Source organism: Oryzias melastigma, linkage group LG23 (assembly GCF_002922805.2).
Source record: "Oryzias melastigma strain HK-1 linkage group LG23, ASM292280v2, whole genome shotgun sequence".
NCBI classification, from domain to species: domain Eukaryota; kingdom Metazoa; phylum Chordata; class Actinopteri; order Beloniformes; family Adrianichthyidae; genus Oryzias; species Oryzias melastigma.
In genome coordinates this window covers 12836264-12857401 of record NC_050534.1, presented here as the reverse complement: position 1 = coordinate 12857401, position 21138 = coordinate 12836264, and the positions used below count along the sequence as shown (strand labels likewise).

The 21138-nt window shown below is 34.9% G+C and overlaps 1 long non-coding RNA gene across 1 annotated transcript in view; it reads right to left on the bottom strand.

Moving 5' to 3' along the window:
* LOC112152794 overlaps nt 1-21138 on the bottom strand; it is a 41812-nt gene that overhangs the window by 14225 nt on the left and 6449 nt on the right. The window contains exon 2 of the long non-coding RNA XR_004947145.1: nt 11498-11679. This is a non-coding gene — a long non-coding RNA (uncharacterized LOC112152794). The remainder of the gene's footprint in view (nt 1-11497; nt 11680-21138) is intronic.

The following is a 21138-nucleotide window of genomic DNA, read 5'->3' as shown; positions in this document are numbered from 1 at the left end:
GGTGTGAGGGGCTGTAAGCAAGCAGGAGAGCATGTAAAAGGAGTGTTCTCAGCACCAGAAAGGGTAAGGGGGGCGGGGTTGTTTCGCATCAACAGGCAAATTTCTAATGAACTACCGCTGCTTTGTGGAAACTATGTCCTAGAAAACAACACAGGTTTTTTGATTTTGCCTAAAAACAGCATAATTATGACTAAAAGGCTTTGAATTAATGAAATGATTTATTTCAAGTGATCAGGTAATAATACATGAAACTCCTATATTTCTTACAAGAATATTTAGAGTTTGGGCTATATTTGCAAATGTGTAAATTGTGTTTGAGTTGGATAATTCTTAGAATTCCAATCACTTTCTTCAATCACTGATAGTCAGAAAATGTATTGCACTATTGTATCCATCAATAATGTTGAGTACCTAAACCACAGCATGTGTAATTTGATTAAGAAACAGTGCAGAGTCACAAGATATTTAGTTATTGTTGCATACCTTCTTATACTACACTCAAATCATATATATATATAATACACATCCCTCCCTCAACTCCTGCTATGTCTGAGCACACTTTAAATTAAAAAAAAGGAGAGATGGAAAACGTGTTGGTGAAATTGAATTTGTGCTTCGAGTCCCTCAAGAAGTCATCAGTCAAGTTGTAGAATTGTGTGTTTGCGAGAGCAAAAGAAAAGAAATAAACATGTTCATGACTATGTTTTACGGTTCATTATCCTGCCTTTCCGCCGCCATAATCCCAAGTTGAGAAGAGTTAATTTCTGCCAAGTGAGAGAAAACTCACAAAAACGCACACTCAAACACAATGACTGAGGCCTATACATCTTCTCAGAGCTGACACTTTCATTTAAATCTCTCATTTCTGAAAGATGTAGAGGCAGAATGCTCTTTACTGTATGTATAACCCTGCACACAGGAGGTGAGTAAATGTGGGTGATGCCTTCTGGAGAACAAATCTTTCATCATGACATTTTCCAATTTAAAGAGAAGGAAAAAAAAAACTCCAACATTTCTTGCTATTTTGAAAAATTAAAATGGTATTTTCAGAGGATTAATATTAGACATCTGAGGGTATATCTGTAATGCTAATGCAGGTTGCTGTGTTTTCATTTGCTCCGGGGAATGAGACTGATTTGGTGGAGAGTTTTCATTAATTTACCCAAGGCCAATATTTTTAGCTCGGGTCACATTAAAATTACACTTGACATTTCATCAACAAGAGGCCTATAAGACCTTTAATTCAGACTATATGTAAAAAATGAGAAATTGCACTTAAACTTGCAAAGCTTCGGAGATTAGGTCAATCTTCTCCTGGAATATTTTCCAAGGAGTATTTTTATCTCTTTGTCTTGTAGACTCATCCTCTTTTCATTTATTTAATCTACCTAAATCTCCTGCTACCTGGCTATTATATTTTCCAAGTGGTTTTTGTCACCAGATCCCAAGCTGGCTGGTGTAATAAGAAAGCTCATGAAAGGATCTGCTAACTTTAATAAAATCAGCCGCAGAGTGTCAAAATCTCCCAGATGAAGACAGATTTATACCAGGTGTGCCTGTATTATGCCCCATTGGGAAATAGTGGTATGACACATTCAGAATTACACTCACTGATTGGCACTAATTTAAAAAATAGAATTTGCTCTCTTTCTGCTTTACAGTTTTTACTGAAATGGAATTCCACCAGCCTTTATATTCTCTGTCAAAACTATAGAAAGTGTATCTCACGTCCAGTTGGACAGATAGGTGGATGTATAGATGAATCCGAGTCTAAAACATGGATATCATGAAAATCTTCCACAGAGCTTTTGCTTAAACTGTGCTTGTATTTTAAGGTTTTGACATATAAGGCTATGACATTTAGTTTCATCTCCCCCTGGATAATAAACTGTTCTACAGGATTATGTCTTGTGTCCCATTAGTGTCTCTGGATATGTCCCGACTCAGAACTCAAACTGGCTGGTTGTTGAATTTTTAGACTAATATTTTTAGGTCTACCTGTCAGGTTAGTATTTTGTATTTTATATACATATATATATTCCCATCAAAACTACAGCAAGATAAAATATCCATCACAGTGATACTTGTTAATCATTTCAGCTTTTATATTTGTTTAAGAAGGTTTTGTCTAATGGAACTGTTGGGAAAAGTGAGGACAGTTTCCTCGGACTAGGACTTCTACATCCGCGACAGGACTCCGGTCAAAGAGGGACAAGACAAGAGGAGCAGTTTTTAACCATTTATCTACTATTTTTCACACTTTACAATGCCAACAGCGAACGTACAGATAGCGTGCTTTTTTCTCCCTGCGCATGCGCTCATCGCATGCATTCATCTCCGTAGGACCCCTGGCTGTCCACTAAAGGGCCTGAACAAAAATAAGAAAAAACAGTGCAGAATTTACAACAGGAACTTTTGCATGTTTGATTGTAGGGGTGTAATGATTCATAGTCAATATTGGTTCATTTTGAAAACTCCGAATTATTTCGATTCACTGACCTAAAATCAATCCAGGACATCTTTAGCCAAAATTTAAACCAGAGTGACTCAGATACAAATACCTGGTACTAAACAGTGCAGGTGAATACTAGATTCCTTGTATTCCTTGCAAGATAATCAAACGTAGATTAAATATGTGTACAAACAAACAAATAAACACATTTTAAATCACATTTTAGTTTCATAAACTAACTGTTTTCCCCACTTCAAAATAAAACAAAGCATTATAAGAGCATGATATCACATGGTATGTTCACGTCATTGCAGTTCAAACTATTTTCACACATTGAACTGTAATGATGGTTGATCATTTTTTGTTGTGACGGTACTTTTTACATTATAGTCAAATAAACCTACTGTACCTCAATCTAAACTGTATTTTCCAACAACCATTATCGATTTATCTTATTTTGAAAATGTTATACCGGTATAGGTTAATTCAATTAACAGCTTGCCTCAGACAGATCGATCTGGTTGGATCGTAGGAATAACACATCAATTAAGCTTTTAATTGCTACAACACTATTTGACAGTGAAAAAAAATACAGTTTTTAAACTGCATGCAACTTTTTCTATATATATTTATGTACTCTCACCGTATGATCAATCAATTTAATGCTTTGGGCAAAATAATTGTCTTAAACCTCTGAATTATTTTTTTCCCATTATTATACTATTTTATATATTATTTTTAAGTTTTGAGTTAAATTTAAAATAGTGGAATAGAACAAAAAATAATAATAATAGCCTTTTACCTGAAGATGCTAAATTCAGATACTGGTGTAAAACTATTTTAATCAACAGAACAATATGATTCAGAGATACTGGATTTAATTAATAATAAACTACAAAACATTTCTTCAAGGATAAAGGCTTTTGAATGGTGTCCTAAAGTATAATTAAAAAAATATTCTGAATGCAGAAAACATTTTTAAAAGAAATAAAACAAGTTGGAATAAGTTACCCAATATTTCAAATCCAAAATGCGGTACATCCTGTTCCACAAATATCGCTTATTTTGCATATTCCTAACTTTCTAAAATGAGGTCCCATAAATCTCATCTTCAGAAGAGCTAAGTCGTGCTATAACAAAGTGGAGCATGACTTCCAATACATATTAATGGCACAGAGTAGAATCAATGCCCTTGGAAGTGAGTGTATGCTGAAGCAGCACAATGAATGCATGACTCAGATATTTGAGGCCTGAAAGAGCACGAGTGTCCCTGAACTATGCAGAAACCTGTAAAGCATCGATTTAAAGTCGACATAAAATGAGGACTATCAACTTAACACATTGTAAAATGGCTTGTTTATCACCACAGTTTTGGTAAATATTAAAATATGTGGTAGTTGCACATGTAAAGCCCTTGTAGAAGATAAATATTTCTGCCTCTGGAGCGTTTTGCATGAAATCAGGTAGAGAAAAAAAAATAGGAATTTGTTAGTTTACGTCAAACAAACCTTTAAGAAATTAAGAAAAAGACAAATATAATGAATGACCCAACCTTTTGCAGCTTAAGCACCAGATCATTTGCAAAGTATGCATGACTTATTTAAACATATTGATGGTTATGCTCAAAGCCAGGGTCCAAACGGAAAATAAAATTACACTAATAATCACTGAGCAAGGAACATCCTGTATTTAAATACATCCAATTATAGTTTCATTACTAATTGACAAAATAACATTTTCATAGAAGAAGGTGTTTAGAATTGGTTTACTGGATCTTACAAGCATCAAGTTTAATGTTCGCAGTAATATTGATAATCCAAGAAATTACTAAATTAAAACCTAAATTTCTAACAACTTTAAAGTGGTGTTCTCACAACCTTGTATTGTGTGCATAATACATACACAATTCTCTGTTTAAAACCGGACAATATATTTCACCATTGAACCGAATTTTTGGTAGAATTGAATCATTGCATCCTAGTACAAACCAAATAAAAACTATCAATATTTGTGGAATACTTGTATTTACCACTTCATAAATTGAGGTTGTTTTTTTTGTCTTTACTTTTATGTTATGCCCCACAACCCCTTGACACAAAATGGGGCCTAACAAAAATTGGGGGCTCATCCGGGATCTGTCAATCCCTCGTAACAACGAAAAATCAAAGATAGGAAAAAAGCAAGATGAGACAACACTTCTGAAAACATTTCTGTTGCAAACACAAACATTTTTAAGAAAAAAAATATTATTTAAAAAAAGTTTTTTGAACGCAAATATTGAATATTTTCATTTGTAAATTTTTAAGTTTCATTCTTAAAAATTTACATGTTTGCAAATTAGGATTTTTTTTTTTAATCTCAAAACTGTGACTTTTGCTTGCAATATTGTGGCACAAAAATCACTCCACATAAATACAATTTGACCCAATCAAAGTTAAAGGAGAGCGTGACAGCGAGGAAAAGTTGCTCTCAACAAGCACAGCTGTGGATCTTGAAGACCAGGTGTGAAGATTGGAGTCTTAGTGTTTCAAAAATCATTATTAAAAAGAAAGAAAGCACTTCAGGGAAATTATTACTTTACAGCTGAGTAATAAGCATGGCAAGATGGCAATGCCAGGATAGTAAGTGGGTACTATTTACATACTTCAGCTAATTACTTAAAATGGTTTAATTATTTCCTAATTATTATCAAATTACGACCAAGTTATTACATTTATTGCCAACCCATTTGTGTAATTTCCATACATGTTTGGGTTCGGGAAATGCCTGCAGGACTGAAAGAAGCTCCAAATGAAAGTCTCAAATTGCCAAAAAAAAAAGGAAAATGCTAGGCACGACCACATTAGCAATTAGGCACATTAGGTTCTGTATTAAAAAACATAAAATATATATGGAAATCCCTGAAAAATCCTTGATGAAACTAACAAAAAAAGTAGAATTTAACCAAGATTGTCTTTCATTAGTTTATTTATAGAATTTACAATTAAGCATCAAACTACTTAAACAATGGTAAAAATTGATTATAAGAGATTGTATTCAACGCTCTGCTAAGAAATTCACCCAATATAAAACCTACTAAATCAGTTATCCCCCAACCTAATTTAGGACATATTTTTGCTTTGCTTCCAGTTTTCCTCAACTTTTGAAGCTAAACTTTATCTTCATCCTCTTTAAAAATATCAGCAGGTGGTTGAAACTTTATTTGTACACTACATTTAGAGGAGGAACCATTAAAATGTGACAGATTTTTGTTCTTAAGTCAAAACCGTCAAAATGGAAGCTAAAAAATAGAATGCCGTCTGAATATAATAATAAACCTGAACCTTTATTAGCATCATCCTTGTAACAGACAGCAGGTTGCTGAATTCAATGTTATTACGATAAGTGTCACGATAAATCCATACTTGGTTTTTGTCTGTTAAATAGAGTTGTCTTTTATTTTGAAGGCTGTTTCCTCACTGAATCTTGCACATAAGGGGAAAGAAGGAACATAGATGCACCAGTAAATCAAGAACTTTTGCTCCTTGTACAGTGTTATACTAGTAAACTGTACTTTTAAAAGCAAGAAATACAAGCTGACGACACAAAGCAAAAGGAGTTTTAAAAGTATCAAAGTTCTGTGAGGACAAAAAAAGTCAAAAAAGTTTCCCCGTGTGAGAGAAGACTAGAACTACCTAACGTCTCTTTAGTGCTGATTTGAAGGCACTACTTGATTGGGTGCTTTGGGAGGAAATGGAAAAGCTCTCCAGCCAGGTGCTTATCTCTGACCAGAGCTTAGGGAGTCAAGTGACGGCCAAACTGCTTTACGCTGACAGCCAGTAACTCTCAGAGCAAGTTCCAGTCAGCCTGAGGTGAGTAATGTCCGAGAAGATATTCCTATCCAACCAGGGGAACTTTTTAGAGGCAAATAATGTTAACTCCGCATCTTCAGATATTTAGTGTTAGTTAGGACATTTTATAATCATTAAACATAAAAATGATCATTTTCAACATTGAGTTGTACTATTAAATGTCTGGGAGATACTTTACTAAGAATATGATTTATAGAATTATTAAATTGTAGACTTTTGATACACAGAAAGAAAAAACATTACGAGATTGGTCATGCTAGATTTTGTCCAATTCATTACATTTAATTTTAATAGCATGTACGTCACTAACTTGATCATGGTGGAAGGTTTTTTTTTCAACTGTAAAGGTTTTTTAGGTTATTTCATGAGAAATTTGTGGAAAGCCACTGCCAACAACTAACAGATTTTAGTTTAATCTATGTGTACTTTTACATTATTGAAAAACAACATTATTTCACTATAATGTAAAAAACAACCATCACAGCCGACAACACATGTGAAAAAAATGATCAACCTTCACTACAGTGTGTGGAAATACTTAATTGTACAAAGACGTGACCATACTATGTGATATAATGTTCTAAAAATATGGAAAAACGTGTAAAATGTGAATTGATTTGACGTTAATTCTTGTTTACATGTCTGTTTGTACACATTTAATTTAAACTTGATTATCTTGCAAGAAATATAAGGAATATTTATCTCTGAGTAACTCTGATTGAAATGTTGGCTAAAGATCTCCTGGATCCATTTAAGGTCAGTGAAGCAGATCATTCAAAATTATGAAATTAGAATACAAGTCAAATAGTTGCTAAAATGCATATTGATATAAGCGTAGTATGTGATGATTAGGTATATTTTCTAAAATAAAGTTTGAGGAAAATTAAAAGACTACCTTCAACTTTATGGTAAGAAATAAATAATTCTTGATAGTTTTTCCTCTTCAAGCAACTTGTATTCTGCATCCTGATTGGCCCTAGTGATGTCAATCAATCTTATCCATTCTGTTTCCAGTAAAGAATGTGTTCAGTTTTCCACATTTACATAAATCTTCACATACCAGTACAAACTTTGTTTTCATTCTATAATACTTGACTCCTTTTCTATAAAAGTTTGGGTTTGGAGGATATAAACAAGAGAAAAGTCTGAACATATTAATTTCTGATAAAAGTGTATACTGAGGTAAAACATCTATAATCCTGCTTTGTATTTCTCCTATCGTGTGTTATCTTCAGAGTGTAACCCCGGTGATAAATGAGCAAACACTTTATAATCTTTGCACGGATTTCAAGAAGTTTTAAAGTTTTGAGTTTTCTTGACAAACATTTACAAAAACGTACCAACTCCAAGAGTCATATTGGTTTATTGAAAAAATTTGCAAGTCAATCAGGATCTAAATTTTGCCCATCGCCGCATGTATTAGATGTGTTGACAGTTCTATAGAGGGTGAAGGAACTGGGAGGGGGTAGATTTTGCAAAGTAAAAAAAGACACAAAAGGCTTTGTCCAGAGAGTCTAAAAAAAGGTAGATTGAGTCAGATATAGAGGTGTGGGGTTATGGATCACCGTGTCCTGCAGGGGATTACAGATGGCTCGGAGAATTAAATAAAAACTGTGCTGACTGCCAATGAAAGGGCTCTGCGACACGTTGGGTGACACATGGGAGGGGGGTAAGACTGGCAAAGGAGGAGGAGGCTGGAGGCTATAGTCAGAGTGAAAATCACTTTTAAATGAGTTTTTGAAATATCTAAAAATAAATTGCCTTTGAAAAAAGCTCAACAGACAGCTGATATGTGGAATGGATGAGGGCCAAGTGGAAAGTTGCCCGTATGCTCCATTTCTCCTCTTTTTTGATCCTTTTATAAAACTCGGAACTATTCGTATTCTCGTGACTCATTTCCTCACCTGCACTCTAGTTACTTATTGAGTCCTAATTTATGGCTAAAACAAAAATCAAGTGTTGAAGTGAATGTCAGTTAATAAATCCTGAATTTAAAGGAAAGCACAGAGAATTGAATTAAACACCATTTAATAAAATAGGCTTTCCTGCTATAATTTAAAAAAAACATAACCCACCTATGACTCCTTTACCTCTCCATAGTGGCTCTTTGGCTAAAGAAAAATAAAATAATATAATTCTTTTTAGTTTAGATTAGTTAGGTTTATAATTTATGACCGAGTTGCACTTTAAAGATTAAAGGTTTTTACAATCCGATGAGTTAAAGAGGTCTTGTTTGCTCCATACTTCCTGTTTGGCACAAAGGGTCTTTTATTTTGAAAGGGAATCATACAAGCTTCTGTCAAATGTAAAAACTATGTTACATTTTGAGAAAAGTCTTGTTTCTTTTCTTATTACTGTTTTTATTCATGCCACAACAGAAGCATAATTGATACTGATATATTTTTGATCAGTAAAAAACAAAAAAAAAACAAAAAAAAAATGGCTCTTTACTGTTAAAGGCAGACCCCTGCCCTAACCCTTCCTCTGGTCGCATGGATTTAGAAAATTAGGAATGAATAATCACTTCCAAATATTGTTAATAATGATAAAAGCACTTATAGAAGATCATCTTGCTCTTTGCCCCAGCTTTGTTTGTTTGCAAAGGAAGTCTCTACTTCTTCTTCGGCTTTATCCGGTATTTTAGAAAGTTCTGCGCATGTGAAAGTGATTTATTCTGATGAACGAGTGGCGTATGTTAACTTTTGCTATAATAAGATAACGTTTTTCAGGGCCATGTAGACAGTTCAATTCTAATCCGATCTTTAATCTGATTAAATACATTTTAATACATGTAACTGCAACTATTAATGATTTAGCGGTTCTGTTGGTGTGCTCTGACCACCATCATCTCTATTATCTATTAACAAATAAGCATTAAGTTATAGATCTAGCAAGTGGCTTTCAATATTTGAAATGTTTAAGTCCTTTTGAATCAGTTTTGGAAAAATTTTGTTCATTTTCAGTTTGTGTGGTTAAGTAAAGGTTTGGTATTTAGGGGTGCATACATTAGGTTTTCACAATAAAATCAGCAAGAAACCATTTTTATAAAACATCTTTTTGTTGAGTGTTTGTGGAACTTTGGGGTCTTTAGATTGTGCACAAAAAAAGATTAAGCATATGAAACCGCGGTTTTGTTCATAACTGAAAGTTGATAAAAAAACTGTTTTATGTTCAATAGTCAGAAAAGTCTTTTTTTTTGGTTTCGTCTTTTTTAAGGCAACATTAGAGTCTTTTAGCAAGTTAAAATGTAACTTGCCATAGAAGAAAAAAAATGATTTTCCACAGATATGACCAAATACATCATATACTTTATACTATTATTTTACCAAAAGTGGACAAAAAGCACATCAGCTGACTGACATTCACTAGTATTATTCAGATAGAGGAAGATAACACAGAAATAGTCAAAATTTCAGTGTTTTTTTTTCCTGTCTTGAATGATAATGATAATATTGTAAATGTTAGATGATTTAAAGAGTTTATGAGCCGCTTTAGGCTGTTTTGTAAATGTGCTACACTTGTATGAGCTTCCCGGTAAAACAGCCTATTAAGTCTGATCATAAAGGCATGTCTCATCAAAACAGCCTCTTTATGTGGTATTTATCTGGGAGGTTGTTTTCTTCACTACTGAAATAATGACTTGCTGTATGCATTTGTAAACATACTAAAAATGAGGAGTGCATTTTTTGTAACTAAACTATTTCTACAAAATTGCAGATTGCAAAGTTAGAATAGAAAGAGACAGCCGTCTTTCTTGTTAAACTTTCATAACCCTTGTGCTCTAGGATATAGTTTCTCCAGAGCAGCAGTACTTCATTAGACATTTTGCCTATGAGTTTCCAGCATCGGTTAGGGCTGGGTTCATAAAATCGACTAAACAGTTTGAATCGATTTAAGTTTAACCGATCACTAACCGATTAATAAAAATATAAACTGATTTAGCACCTAAAGCTAAAGTCCGCTAGATCGAAGCTAACGTATAACCATAGGACGGCTAAACATACTTTGCTGACTAAATGAACGTCCTTATAAACTCACAAGGATGAATTTTCCAAACTATTTTAGGGAAATATTATTTAAAGTAACTATTAGTGGTCTAAAACATTGTTTTATGATCATACTTTCTTCTTCTTCTGGAATAAACTGTAATGCTATAGCGTGATCGCCACCCAGTGGCCAAACTAAAACCTCCTCCAGGAGAGGCAGAACAATTGTTAACAATCTCATTATATATTTTATTTTACTAATGTATTTCAAAACAAATATTTATAAATGTGTAAACTCAAAATTGAATTTAACTGAAGAATTGAAAAAAAACTGTAAAAAATCAGAATGGAATTGATTCTTGTGAATCAAACCGAATCGTTTCTGGAAATTATAATCGATACTCAGCCCTATGCAAAATATTCACTCTAATAGTGACAAGACAAATGTCGTGATATAGCTACAAGACATAATGTAAAACAGCAGACACCAAAAGTAAAAGTTATGTACACATATGAAGTAATTGGAGCAAAACTGCTATAAATGCTTAAAAAAGAAGTCACTTACTAGTAGATGTCATCCAAAAACTTTACAAAGATACTTGAAAAAAGAAGAAATGTGTTACTCTGGGACTGAACTACAAACATGATTGTTTCCTTGTGGCTGCTGAGGAGAAAAGAGGAGGCCCTGTTCCTCTTCTAGACACTCCGGCAACAACAAGCAGGTCTAGAGAGCAAAGACCTCTACTGAGGAAGTATAGAGCAAGCTGTCCCTTTTTGATTCAAATGAGGCAAACCGTTTCAAGCTTTGAGCATGATCAAAATTTGAAACTTTGTTCTGAATAGCAATCAGGATATAAAAAAAAGATAAAAAATGATCTCTTTTGAAGTTGCCAGACAATATTTGTGGCTGTGCCAATATAAATCAACAGGGGGGGAAAAAATCCAAGAACATTTTGGACAAATACCCAAAAATGACGATTAAAATGAGAGCAATTTTGTATCACAAATTCTGTAAAATTGCATATTCGTAATTTGAAAAAAGACTTCAGGAAAAAGTATTGGCTTTAAACATTTCTTTTAACAATGGTACTAATGATTGCATGAATACCATCCAGAGAAGCAAAGATAGCATAGTTAAATGACAGATCACAAAGAAATAAGCTCCTGTCTAGATGGAGAAGCAGTGGTTAAAAAAAATGGATCAATACCTCCACATCCAAGTGGCCGGGTAGGAATTCTGGTCCAAAAAGGTTCACACTCGCCAACAGCTGTTTGAAATTCAGGATGAGTATGGGCTGATGACAGCCCAGGAAGAGTTGTGACAGCGGCTGAGTCCTGGGCCGTCGAGAATTGGGAGAAGTGTGACAGGGCTGCTGGAGCCACCTAACACCTGCAAGTGAAAGACTTTAATATTCTAGAGTAACTGACAAAGTTGATCAGGAGTTGAATTTTTTGTGTTCTAAGGTTCAGTCAGCAAAACTTTATTCCTCCTAAACAATGAGAACAGCCATTATCTTTCATTTAAAAGGAACAAAAATAAGAAAAAGTTGTTTTTTTTTAATCTTCCATCACAGATGGATATTTTGGAGACAAGAAGCTTTTGCTAGAGCTTATTTCTTCAGCATTTCTGGACCTTTACTTGGTTGTCCTCGCAACACCTGTTTATTTTATCTGATTTATGTCGCATTTTTGTCCTAAAATTGTAATTTTTTTTTAGATTAAAGCAATTGCTAACCCAAAATTCTATGCAAGTTTATGTTCACACTAAATACAATTTTTGCATCTATAATGTTAAGTCAATGTACAGTGATTATACAGGGGTCCTGCAGTGCATTTTGAGGGTCAGTTGTGTTTCAACACGATTTTGAAATACCTGAATTTTGGCAAAGAAGACCCATCGGGCAAACCAACGAGGGACTGAATTTTAGTCCGTTATATTGATACTACGATCAGCAGGTGGAATTCAAAGTCGACATGAAGGAAAAACTGATCATTCTCCTCTTGAACTTCACTATATTTTTTATTTATATCTGGACAAATAATAATAAAAATTATCTAGTTTTATTTGTATTTTTATTTTTTTCCCTCCTCAGACTAATACTGCACAGCAAGTCGTCAAACTAGGTAACAGAGAAGCGAAGTACCATTGAAAGATGCAGGTCCTGGAGTAGATGGTGAAGCCATTGACTGTATAATCACTGGACATAGCTACCCCTCCCCCTTCATGTTCCAAATATGAAGTACCCGCAGGTTCCAAGAGGGTATAAATCCCATAGACTTTTTTTTTTTCTTTATCTCAAATTATTCAAGTTAAAGCAGTAAAAGAGGCCCCGCCTCAACCGCTTGATTGACAGCTTCTCCTGAGCCGCTTTCAGTGGAAATGGGTGTGCACTTTGAACAAGCTCACTCACGATTGGAGACAGTAGTTCCTCTAAAAACATGACTCGGTACGACTTGGACCATGGGTCGACAGGTTTAAAAATGTCATCAGATGATCAGGAAGCCACGGTGGCGGCTTTGGCCTGATTTTGCGAGGGCCGAAGGTAAGGCCTTTGTCATCACATGTTTTTTCCAGTGAAAAAAATATATGTCAACGGGTGAAGCTCACGTACTTTGAGAGTCTCTGAACGACCTCACAAACCCAGACGTAGCAATGTGTTGACCGACATTTTTGTGAAGTTCTTCAAAATAAATAAACCTGGTTTCTCAACATCATTCGTGAGTTTTGGACTAGTGTAGAAGCGAAGGAGAGCTGTCCCACACTAATTTAACGCACAAATTCTGCTCGGTGGGAAAGCAGCATTAGAACAGTTTGGGGTTAGCTAACCTATTGTATGAAAAAGACAAAACCATATCCTTCTCTCTTGACTAAAATTCATTGTTGTGTTTGTTTGAAAGCACTTGAGAAGTAGCATGTGTTTTGCTGCATTCCAATTAAAAGTCCATTTTATTGTCAATGGAGCATATGAGGTCTCATTATATACACACACGAGGACACAAAGAAGAAATCCCAGGTTGATGATCAATCTTACGTGACCTTAGACCTTGTCATAACATTGTCACAGTAACAAAACAACACCGGGTTGACTGTTTGTGACTAATATCAACCGACACCCTCTCAGCTCTCTATATTACACTCGTTCACAGACGTAGCACCTCTGGAGGAACGGTCACACCAACATTAATACCACATTACAACTGCGTTTTGGCGACATTATGAATAGCCAGCGATTCACAGCAGCTGCATTCATTACGCAAACATGATTAAAGTGGTGGACCCCTCAGGCGTCCAGGGGCCTAATGATCCCGCTCTGCCCTTTGTCATTCACGTCAGCTGAGGGCATGCCACTGAACAGCAGCCTTGGGTGTCTGCATGCACCAAATGAGGCCTCATTAACAACAAGCTATTCACATTTCTTGTGTTCATATTCAGCACCGAGCCATGGCAAATGAAAAAGACCAACCCATGCTCGGGTCCACCCCTCCCACAGATGGGTCTACTCACTCTGCTGCATGATGGTGGTGATGTCCACTTGTGTGTGTGTGACAAGCTGACATATGTTACAGGGCATACATTGGTGGTTGTTAAATTGCCCTCCACTGAAGCTCCATTCAGCCCAATCGGTATACTCCTGAGACTTGCAGTACTCATATTTGCATATTTCTCTGATGCAATAAAAACAAATGAACAGTCCCGTCTCCGCTGGAACGGAAATTTACTCCAAAACCATACTTCCAGTGACACTCCACAATGTAATCCAATATCAAACACATTCTACAATAGATTTACATATTTTTCTCCATTACAAAGCACTTTAAGGATAACTTCTGTGACTTTATAATCACAGACTTTGCATTGCACTCATTGGCTTTTCTTTAAGACTAAAGGATTGTCCAAATTCCCACCAAATGAAACCATCCTATTACAGGTTTTGGATTTCTCCAACTTTTCTTGTGTGAGATACAGCAAAAAGTCATTTAGAAACCACTCAACTTTTGGTGAAGTTTGATGGAATCTACAACAAAAATTGCAGTTTTTATTACTTCTAGCAACTGTTTTGCATTACCGTATTTTCTGGAGAATAAGTCGCAGTTTTTTCATAGTTTAGCCAGTGGTGCGACTTATAGTCAGGAGTGACTTATTTGTGTGTGTGTTTTTTTAAGACATAAATAGGCTCATATTTGCCAAGGTTGCATATATTTTCCCCAGTTAATGGCGGTTGTCTTTTAGCGGTTGTTTCCTCTAACAACCACTAGAGGGCGCTGCATCCAAGTATAAGTATTTGCTATTGATAGTGGCAGAAGAAGAAGTGTCGTCCAAAACAAACACGGACGAGAATCTGATTCTTTTCTTAATAGACTTTGATATTTTTCTTACACAGATCAAAATATTGGTATTGTTGCATTTATTTTATTTTGTTCATTTTTAATTTTAGCTATGCTTTGGTTGGCAGATTTGTTCTAAAACACCAGACTCTTCTCCCAAAAGTGCGACTTATACTCCAGAGCAACTTATATATGGTTTTCTTCTTCTTGATTTGATATTTTTTGCTCAAACGACTTATACTCAGGTGCGACTTATACTCTGGAAAATTTGTTATTACTTTTGTGTTATGTGTTGTTTGTGGTTAGTGCATTAGGTGAAGTAGAATTTAGGATTGCATCAGAACAATCTGATCTAGAGTTGTATAAATTAACAAAATCTTACTTCCATCTCTTAAAAACCCATCCGGGTCATTTTTTGGGATATTTTAATTTTGATTATGCCATTTTTACCCAAAATCCTGTTCCGTTCTTTAGGACATAGTTTCTGTGGAACTCCAGCAGTGCAATAGAAATCTGTCAATGAACTGAGGCTGGGACCATTAACACAGTGCCATCCCGCCCCCTTTCCTCTCCCCTTTGCTGAGACCTGTTTTCTATGTCACAAGTACACTCTTTCATTCAGTATTTTTTTTGTTTTGGTTCTGATTCACAATGATTTGAATAAAGAATAATTAGAAATACCAATTTGAGCTTCCTTTTCTTAATATTTGTCCTACGCCAACAAAATAATGTGACAAGAACATGCTAATAACACTTAAAGTATGATTTTAATTAGAGTGGGTCATTATCAACAAGGCTGCTGCTGTATTAATATATTTGCTTTATTTGTGTTTCAATAATTTGCACACATTCATGCAGTTGGAGAGCCATAAGAGAAAGACTTCTACACCTCGTTTCTTTGAGTATCTAAGATAAGATAAACTTTATTGATCCACCAAGGGCAAATTCAATCTGAACAAGTATTAGCGTTTTTTAGCCGAAGCATTCAAGCTGTAGTTTACATCCAATTTACTATAAAAAGTTCAAATTTAGACATTTATCACTTATAGTGTCAAATGTGTATTTTTTCTAACTGTAGAAAGTACAACCAAAAACTTGTGGAAGTTGTGTGACTTTTTACTCCCAGCTTCTTATTAGTTCCTCAAAGCGCTCTCCCTATATCACATTCACTAGAAAAGGACATGCTTAAGGGTGCAACTCTAACTTTTAAAAAACTTTCTTTTTTTATCGTTTCTTCGTTTAATTTAAATGCACCGTAGTGCAAAACTGAAAGAAACTCCCCAAAGGTGCTGAAGGCACCATTCAAACAAAAATGAAAGTGTCTCTGACATGTCATGTCACAAGCCAGCTATTTCAACATTTGCTTTTTAAAGGTCAGAACATGCTAAACTGCCAGCGGTTACCGTCTTCCTCTTACCGAGTTCTCCTAATGACTTGATTCTTTAAAGCGTAGGTGCAAATGACAAAGAATCTGCCCAACAACTGTGGATATTTGAAAACCGAACATCGTTCGGGCAAATGACCTAAATGCTAATGACTCTAGAATAACACACATCTCAGAAGCACTTTACCAAAAAAACATTTCACCCTTTGAGCACTCACCACAGCAAATTAAGTGCTACAATATGCATTTCCATGCCTGTTTAAAGTTCTTCAGCTGGATTTAGCCCCCTGCTCTGCTCCCTCCCATCAGCTGAATTCTGGATCACCCCTGCTGCTGACCATGCATTAAATTATTCAGTTGAAAATAAGTTCACATTAAAAATGCATTGCTTCATAAAAATAAGATACAGTGGAACAAAATGCAATGCTAAACATGTAAGAAAGGGATCAATGGAGGGGAGTTTTCAATGGTTTGCATTGCTAATTTGGTTCAAGTGTTCTCGGAACACAGGTGACATTAATATTTACAGCGTGCAGTCTATTACCATAAAGGAGTTCAAATCACCAGCAATGACTAAGGATCTTAAGCTTACAACTGTTCTTTCAGTTACTGCTACTAAAAATACGATAAAAAGGCAACCTTAAATGGGTCAGAGGAGTTTTTTTAATGTACACAAATTAAACTTGATCAGTTGAGAAATTAGTGTTTATTGTGTAGTCTCTTACATTCACACCAGGCTGGTGACGCATTCTTGAACGTGCGTTTTAGACCAAAGTATTCACACTGGACTGTCACAAATCGATACTAGAACATGTTCATCACCTACAGTTGGAACAAAACGTCTAAGTGGTCCAAATCTCACAAATCTTGCTCCAGGTTTGACCTTGATTGGTCAACTTTAACTTTAAACTAGCTACGTGTACTCATACTTAGAGCCTGAAACTAGAAAACTAGAAACTTGCGTAGCTACACGCAAATGGGATCATTTTGAACGTGGAAGCCCGAACGCACATATATGTGCAATTACCTAAACTTTTCATTGGAGAAAGAACCCACTCCATTTGAGCTCATTTGCTATATTTCTACAGATTTGTTGCAGAATAATTCCTTTATATTTGTACACAAATTCTTGCATAACAAAATTAACTTAATGATTTGTGCACACATTTAGTTCGTTTTTCTGATTATTCGTTTGAATTTCTCCAACACTTCCATTTGGAAATGATGGAGGGGGAGTTTATTCTTTTGCTGGACTATATTTTTTATATATTTATTTAATTTAGTAACAATATATAACATCAAAATAATACTATATAAACATAAAACAGTTAATAAATGAAAAGGAGCAGAAAAAAGAAAACTTGGACTCCTTTTTGAAATATGTTAAACTTGTTTTGAAGTTTAGTTTAGTTTGTTAAAGCTTCAAATTATTATTAATTTACTTCTACAGTTAATATTTACATTTTGACTGTTTTGCATTTGCAGTTCCTTCCCTATCGTGTCATTGGTCTCATCAACCAGCATAAAGTTTCCTGTTGCTGGGTCAGTTTGGTTCAGTCTGAGTTTTTGTTCCCGAATCTCTTTGTTACATTTCGTTTTAATTTAGGTCTGAGCCCTTGTTGAGTTGGGTGAAACAAAACCGAGCGGCACCTGACAGCCCACTTGAACATGCATTGCTGAACACAGCTTCAGACTCAAACTGCCATAAATAGAACTCACTCAGACAAACAATTCAACAACACAATGCACAAACTTTCTAATTCCTTTACAGTACTGGCTTAGAGGTATAAGAGGTATAAGCATCCAAATACTGCAGTAAAATAACTTTGTCTAAAAGGTCACTTTCTTGCAGTAGATACTTTTTCAACCTGATTTGAACTTTAAAAAAAGGAAACTGAAAAACGATGTGGTGAAACAAGAGTAGAAGAAAGCTAAATAAATATTAGGTGGTATGAATTAATGACAACCATTAAAATGTCAGCCTGTTTATAATTAGAAAAAAACAAAGTATACATAAATATGCGTTTATACATGCTTTCCGTTAAGATAGTATAGCCTGTTTTAATAACATCTCTTAATCTAAGAGAATAAAACACATGTTTTAAATTAAAAAACTGTGTATAGGTGAACTATTTTTTTAGACTATTAATTGTATACATCAAAATACAAAGTGGAAAATCAATTTTTTTAAGTATTTTCTCCAATCTAACTGTATGAAGTGTCAAGTAGATCTTTTTGGCATATTTTTAGGATTGTTTTCAAATTGTCCATCTATGTGATGAATTTAGTTTACAGTTGGTGCAAAAATATGATATTCTTTTAAATTCATGGATCTTTTATCTTTTCTAAGGGTGTGGGCTTATATGCAAATATAATGTTTCTTTTCCGAGTGTCACAACACACACAGATGGATCAGCATGCTTCAGCAAGTCTCTCTAATGAGGAAGATAAAGGGGCAACAGAGTCGTGCTGTTCACAACATCTATGAATACTGCTGACAGGACAGGATTCTGACTTTGCTGACTCTGACGCTTAGGGCTAACATGGACCTGTGGAGGGTGGTCAGAAGGACAGTGCGATGGCTTATTAAGCCAACTTTAATGGGCTCAACCCTGGCCTACAACCTGGTAGACAGGACCAGGGGGCATAAAGGTCAATGTTTGTTGTCATTAGAGAGCAGGAGAAATTCAGAAGAGTTTTTTTTTTTTTTTTAAGAACCCTCTTTGCATTTACTCTTAAAAAGGGCAGAGCACAGTTAATCAAGACGTCTAGCTCCATCTCTACGTCAAAAAATTCGCCTGTCCCTTGGTTTAAGAGCCGGAAACTTTCTGTGACCTTACCCACGGCTAAAGGAAAATTAGAAATATATTTTTTTAAAGGTTTCTGCCTTCCCATATAGAACAGAGAGCACGAGGTGTGACAAATGGTTATTGGCCAGACTTAACCCAGCCTTAAGGTTATGCATGACACATTTCAGAATGGGAAACATAATTAGCAGCAGACTTTTCTACCTTAAATAACGATGCGTTAATGTAATCCACTTTGATTACAGTCTGATTGGCATTTAACGAAGCTCAAAGGAGGATTAGCAGAAATCACAGAATATTTGACCATCTTTGCTGCATGGTTGCTTTCTTTTGAATGCATCATGTTTTGCTAAGATTAACTTAGTTTTTTGCCCAATTTAATCATTATTATGAGAATAATACATTGTTTTTTGTAAACCTAAAATGACAATGCAAACCGTCTTTATTTTCCAATTCTACTCTGGAGTTTTCTCTATGATTCTGCTCAAAATCACTGTCACAACCATCGCTACATGATCAAACTTCCCACCATCACCTTCTGCTGCCCTTAAGAACTGTTTCGGACCGCAAGATCGGAGGTTACTAGCTGAGCAATAAAGCTGGTTGTGAAACAGCCCCAGGATCAATGGGGGCTTTACAGAGGCAGGACACGTAGTCACATCTGATCAATTAGAGCAAGGACAGCACAAGCGCACACACCGGTGCACAAACGGTGTAAATCTAAGACTGTAAAAACAGTTACTTTTACCCTTAGTCATCACTTCAAGTCCATGTAGTTTATTGTATTGTCTACAAACACGATAAAGAAAAAAAAATGCTACATCAAGTTTGTTTTTTTAACTGCTAAACTGTGAAAATTATCTAAATCCAATTACTGTAAACCATTAAAAAAATAAACTTGTAAAAATATTCTACAAGATTATTAAAAACATAAGTAGGAATTTTCTGAATTTAATAAAACTTTATGGGGAGTGATTTACTTTTTTAAGTAATGGCCAACAGGAAAAAAAAAAAAAAGTATTTTTGTATGTTGAAAGTTTGAAATATTTTAGCACCTAACAAAATTTGTTGACTTAAAGTCCCACTCAAACTACACATTTTTTCAGTTGTATAATTGTTCCAGGCAGTCTTTTAATTAAGATGATCCAGGTTTTAGCTAAGATCAAAAAGTCTTAATCTTTTTTAGAGCATATTTTCTGCAAAGCAGCAGTAACTCTATAGAGATCGGGACTGTTGGGGCAGAAATTATCCTCTGCCAATTTCCCGTCAGCCCTTTGTTAATATTCTTCATCCAATCATATAGCACCTCACAAGCCCAAACTAAGATTTGATTAACAAAAAAAAATAAAATGGCAAACCATATTCAAGCCATCCAGCCACATAGTTCAGAGCCAGATGGCAGCTGAGATGAGGGAAATGAAGACACTCATGGATCTATTTGTCTGCAAGTTCAAAATTATAGCAGAGAAAGGAAATTTCGGCCAGTCCATGACAGTTCCCTGCGCTTTTTCAAACCGCAGGTTTTCATCTGATCCAACACGATTTGAATAAAGAAATACTCAGGAATACAATTTTAATCTTAAACTATTTTATATATTCTCTCCATCATAAGAAAAATGCTACAAGAACATGTATAAAACATCAAAAATGCAACTTTCTTTGGAGTGGGTCTTTAACCAAACATATCTAAATAAGTAAGCAAATAATTAGCAAAAAATACATACATACACACATATACTGTGTATATATATATATATATATATATTTAAAAAAAATGAAAAACGCAATATTCTTTCAGATTATTCCGTAGTCCACAGTGGAAGTCATAAATGAAATGTTTCCAAAATTAGACTAATAGTTTTGCCATGTAATCCAATAGAATTTCACTTATTACTTAGATATAGGTTTGTGCAGTTTTAAAAACTTTATCCTAATACTAATCTACATTAAGAACAATACTTGGCGTGGAACATTTACTTAAAGAGAACTAATAAAACTTTGATTGAAGCGTCTTAATGCGTTTTGTGCTCTCCCTTCCTTCTGAGGAAAATGTGACCCTTCAACAGTATTAAACAATTCATTAAACAGAAGAAACAAAACCTCAATGCAGCCTAAAGCACCAGCACATAATAAATGTTTCATTTGAGGCGTTTGTTGTTGGCCCCTGTACTTGTAGTAAACTTAAGTATTTACTTTTATAATGGTGTCCTATCAATCTGTTTGGAACACCATGACCAAAATGCAGCTCTTTGCAAAGGACTCTGCTGTTCTCCAGTTCAGACAGCTTTGTTCAGCAGGTTAGCAATCAATAGCAGGTTTTCCAGTTCAATAT